At 33.0% G+C, this 5,692-nt stretch overlaps 1 long non-coding RNA gene across 1 annotated transcript; it reads right to left on the bottom strand.

Annotated features, from left to right (window-relative positions):
- Nucleotides 1–1,179: 1,179 nt before the first annotated feature.
- Nucleotides 1,180–3,751, bottom strand: LOC120087582. Its single transcript, XR_005484623.1, has 4 exons — nt 3,454–3,751; nt 3,295–3,375; nt 3,154–3,207; nt 1,180–1,268 (listed from the first exon to the last, which is right to left on the bottom strand). It is a non-coding gene; the product is annotated as an uncharacterized LOC120087582 (long non-coding RNA).
- Between the last annotated feature and the right edge of the window lie 1,941 nt (nt 3,752–5,692).

Below are 5,692 nucleotides of genomic sequence, written 5' to 3'. Positions count from 1 at the left end.
AACCTTAGAGTATCGTGATGAAAAAAATTTGAAATGTTCAAATTCGTATTAAGGAAATCAGTAATTATATACAATATAATTATACGTCTAGTTATTGAATTAAACGAAATTGGAGAATTGAAAAAAATATTTAAATATGATTTAAATATTAATTACATGAATAGGGGTTCATGATACGAAAACTGGTGTTTGGTTAATTTAATATTTGATATTAAATTTATTTATTTAATTAAATAAGAATTGATTTTATTGAAAATTTAAAATAAGAATTAATTTTATATAAAATTAACGGTTTTTTAATATTAATTATTGAATTAACATTACTGTTTTTCCAACTTTATTTTTGAAATTAGATTTTAAATAAAAAAATTTGAATTGAAATTGAATTGAATTTTAATTCAATTACAAAATTGGAAAACTTGAATAAGTGGGTTGGTCCCACTTTTGACACTAATATTCCACTTAAATGATTATGTTTTGGTGTCAATTTCTAATCCATTTGAAATGGAATTGGTTGATAAACAAAAATATTCATTTTTTTTCTTGAGTTTTTCCATGTAATTGAAATAAAAAAATTGGAGAGAAAAAAAAGGGTTTTCTCTTACCATTGTCTCTAAACCAAGAAAATCTTCCAACTTCCTTAAATTTCTACTCATTTTGAATCCAATCTAAGATCCTAGAGTATAGTAGAGAAGATCAAGTGGTGGTCTACAACTTGTTGGAGAGAAAATTGTAGTTGGATTTGAAGATTTGAAGAGTTCTTCAAAGGTGAAATTTTTGAAACCCTATTCCTTATTATGAACATGCTTGCTTGTTTGCTAAAATTGATGGTATTAGAGTGCTTAAGATCCAAATTGCTTCTATTTGTTGATTATCAACACCTACATATATCTGTGGTGAGAAGAGTACAACTATGGGTCTATAGCGGAGTGTACCCACAATTAACGAATATTGATTAACTTGGTTAATGAGTTTAGCCAATTGATCTCATATCGTTTGACCTTTTGATCTATAGGTTCATTAGGTCCCACTGGTAGTGGTTGAACGAACACATGCATAGTAAAAGAAATAAAGGATCTAAATACTCTAATTATGTTAACTTTGAAAGAATAAACATGCAATTAAATTAAAACAAACGGATAGAGAATATATAACCTTTGCAGTCTTAATTCTTCTCTAAATCCACTCTAATTTTTTCATGAACGATTCGTAGACCACCACGAGAGTATTCTTGACTATTTTCCATCCTTAGAACGGGATAGTGGGATCTGTTGAGTGACCAATTTGGATACGAAAAAGGGTAAGAAAAATAGGTTAGTATTTTTCTCCAAAAAAGCTCATAAAAGTCTATTTTACCAAGAAGATTAAACATTATAGAACTATTCTATTTATAGGGCAAATCATGCAAATTTAAGTTAATACGAATTTGACACTCAAATTCCACTAACTCAGAGTGAGATTAGTGTCTTCAAGTGGGATTGACACCTTGCAATGCAAAAATAGGATTTTTCCACTAAAAAATGTTGGATTTTTCCACTAACTTAGTCAAAACTCTATCTTTGACTCTAAAATTCCAAAGTCAACAATTTGACTTTTTGACTTCTCAAAGTCTAAAATCAACATCTTGATTTTTGTTGCAATTTTGACCTAGTCAACAATTTTGACCAATTCCATTTAATTTCAAAATTAATTCTAATAATTAATTTAAATTAAATTAATTCTAATAATTAATTTTAAATTAAATTAATATTAAATAATTAATTAAACAATTTAATTAATTTAATTTAATATTCAATTATTAAATCCAATGCTAATCTCAATCAATACGAATTTCTATTCATAATTTTGATATTTAATCTTATTTGAATATCTCCAATTCTATCTTTATATGTTTAATTCATAACTAAACATTAGGTTAAATATATTGGATATATTCAACATTTTGATCCAAAAATCAAATTCGAATACTTCAAACTCGTTTGTCACGCTGTTCTAAGGTTTAGTCCGATATGAGCTAGTAAGGGGGCCTCATGGACCTCCAGATCATGGACTCCAACGATCGAGATTAATTGACTAAAATCTTTAGCCCAATTAACCAACATTTTTAACTACTGGGTCACTCCATTAAAGCCTAGTATTTGCACTCCTCTCACTGTAGATATATTTCTATCCACTCGATATAACCATAATTAGTAAGTCAACCTTTCACAAGTTGTTCGTAATCACAGCTAGGTCAAAAGCTGTTTTACCCTCGAGATTATATCTTGCTTCTTAAGTCCCCCTGATTCTCTAATGAATAATTGGTTTGTGATCCAATCAACAAACCGAGTCCCTCTCGGGCCATTGAGAGGGTGAAGCCCCTTTTTCATGACCTAGAGTTAGCTCTGAAAGGAACAACCTCTCTATTATCTCTAAAAGCGGGTAGGAGGAAATTTCATCTTGTACCCTATGTCCCCAACTATCTACCCAGTCTTACCCCTGAAATAGGATGCCTATTGAGCTAGCGTTGTTGAGCCAACTCTCACCCATGCAAATCTAAGGATAATCATGAAGAAACATGAGTTCATAGTTAACTCAGGATTAAGGTCAAGTTACCTAGATCATCACTTTGAAATAATCAATCTTAAACAATAAACAATGTTATAAAGTAAGATTGACTTATTTCTTAGTTCGGTATTATACAAACTCTTTTCACAGGACGCCCATACTCACATGTCTCCACATGAACAATTCAAGATCACACCATTTGTATTAAATACAAAGTGGTCTGCATCCGATAGAGTCCTCGGGATAAGGTACCTGACCTTATCCATATACGATAGACTATTTTGGCTATCTACTCGACCTTGACCACTTTTATGTCACTACATAAAGTTCAAGTATTCATGTAATAGCCATGAATATTAGTTTATAGGATTTAGGTTATTTCTAAAAACGTAATAAGCGATTCACTACCGGTTCTTTCTAAAAAGGGCGAACCGGTAGTGAAGCACTTACCTCGAGTTTAGACACAAAATTCAATTCAAACACACCAACCACCAAGATCCATACACTTTGAATTGAATACTAAAGCACAAACCATAAATTAACTTTTAATGCTTAGCTTCAAATTCTAGATCACAAATTTATTCCACAAAAATTTTAACCACTTACCCAACATGTGGCTTGTTCCAAAACCATTCCAACACTTTAATTGAGCAACCCAATCTGAATATACAAAAATATCAAGGGTTTAATATCAAATTACAACAACATAACCTAATCCAAAAACACACTAATACTTTACCAACTTACCCAAAAGTACCAAAACTTCCTAAAATGAACCTCTACTCCGCTGGATAACTTCCTTAACAACCCCAAATTCCTAAATCCATCCTTGAAGTTTATGGGTAAATTAGTTTTGGCCAAAATTTAAACCAATATTAATGGGCATTCCAAAAACCCAAAACTTACCCAAATCACAGGATTTTGGCGACTGAAAAAAGGGAAGACGCAGACAGAGGCAGGTGCGGCGGCTTCTAACTGATGGCGACAGGTGCTGAGCGGTAACATGAATGAGTGACAACAAGGCTAAATCGATGCGCGACTTAGGTATGAACAGTGGCTGGCGTGGCTTTGTCCGAAAGCAGTCATCTGGGCGGAAATGCTCAAGCGTGAATGAGGACGAGAGGGAGGGGGTCGCACTGTACTGAGAAGAAAGGGGCAAATTTTTCCTTTTTGCTTTTTTTCTTTAAGAGCCCTATTTCCCCACTTCGACCCTTGACAAAAAAAAAGTAAACAAAAAAAATATTTCTCTTCTCCAACAACCATAAAATATATATTTTCTCATTTCAATTCCAATAATTAATATTCCAAGAGGATTTTAAATTTGCACCAAACTTCAATTAAAACCAAAAAATTAAATTCTATTCTCAATATTCGAATTAATTTCATATCTTTCATCAAGATTAATTTAAATCGATTTATCCCTCCAAAATAAATAGATTTCAAATCCCTAAAATTTGAAATCCGAACCTAAATAAATAAGGATAAATATATGCAATTCTTGGAATTTGGCTTGTTACAATGGCAAAAAAAAAAAAAAACATCCCATTACAAATACTAAAAAGCCTAAATAACCAAACTCAATTGCATAGCCCAATTAATCACATCCGAACTAGTCAAATTTTTCATGAGAAATTGTATTATATGACCAAAATATAAGTGGAGTTTTGAAAAATAACCAAAAACAAAATCTCTCTATTTATGGCCACACGTGAAAGATCAAGTCTTATACTTTTTCCATTTATCCTGTAGTATCCTTGCAAGCATGATCTAAATTTGTATACTATTTTGGGAAGAGATGATGTAGTTGAACTTTAAAATCCTATACCTAATATCTATGTAATTTGATCTTTATATTATGTAAATTTAATTTTGGAATCCATTGATGATATACTTGGGACTCCGTCTCTTCTGGATTTTATTTTAAATTGAGTGAGATGATATGCTAAAACGGGTGCTAGCTTGAACCACTATAGAACAAAGCTTAGCCCTCGCCCATATACCAGAGATTCTATTGCATCAGAGAGAGGAGCACCATCGTATGCAGAGAGCTTTGAGCCAGACGCAAGGTGTGTGCCGCTGTTTTCTTTCCTATATTTTCCACTTTATTGGTAAGAACTATTAGTAGGCGAAAGAGAACTTATTTAGACGAAAAGTGTGTCAGTGTCATTACCCCTAGAAAATGCTATATTAGTTGTTCAGGTGGAATCAAACATAAACTAAGTCCAAGAAGACATGGAGACCTTGGGGGGAAGGTAGCACACTAATTCATTTATTCTTTCTTGCTACTAGGGAAGCACATGCTACTCTACTACTTTTGCACCTGCTTCTCATATTATAGTGGAATGAACTCCTATGCCCGGAACTCCCCTTTATTGCGCATTTCTTCCTCTTCTGCAAGAGTTACGTCCACTACTCTTGCACCTCTAACTTCAACAGAAACTTCTGCATCTCTATTCACATCTTCCTCAAAATCATAATGTAGGATAGAGAAAACCATTTATTAAATCATCAGGGTAATGATCCATCAACCTGTTAGTTTTTTAATGAGCACAAATGGGAGAATCTATCTTGGAAGTGGAAGAACTACTAAAGTTATGGGTTTATGTACAAAGAACAGGCAAACCCTTATGGGTTGTATCCGAAGACATGGAAAAAGATGTTTTTATGTCAGCAACAGAAGCCCAAACTCATGGAATTGTTAATCTTGTAGCAGTTGACTAAAAAAATAACAGGGATTTCACACAAAAATCCAAAATTTGAGATTTTATCGCCTTGGGTCAATCTTCTTTCTCTTTGAAGTTTAACAACTTGTTTCCATATGGCCTCCTTGTTTTGAGACATTATGACTTTGGAGTGGTTTATCCGTGGACACCTCTACACTCTGCTCTTGCTTGCTTTCATGTACACGTGTTACCTCTTCCCTGCAACCCATGACATACCCTGTTTTCTATGCCATGTTTCTCCAATACTGGAACAGGGCCCTTCCTTCACTTTAAGCTTAGGCTGACCAACTTTCGTATTAGTCCTTCCTTTCCTTATTTCCATTGGTCTCGGGCAAAAAACTCAATTTTCGAACCATTCTTTCCCACCTTATTTAATTCAGGACTATAACTGAAGCAAGCACTTGGTTTTAGAGCTCTATCAC

The sequence above is a fragment of the Benincasa hispida genome, chromosome 10, assembly GCF_009727055.1.
Source record: "Benincasa hispida cultivar B227 chromosome 10, ASM972705v1, whole genome shotgun sequence".
NCBI lineage: Eukaryota > Viridiplantae > Streptophyta > Magnoliopsida > Cucurbitales > Cucurbitaceae > Benincasa > Benincasa hispida.
The sequence above is the reverse complement of the archived record's forward strand: the minus strand, read 5'-3'. Positions and strand labels throughout refer to the sequence as shown.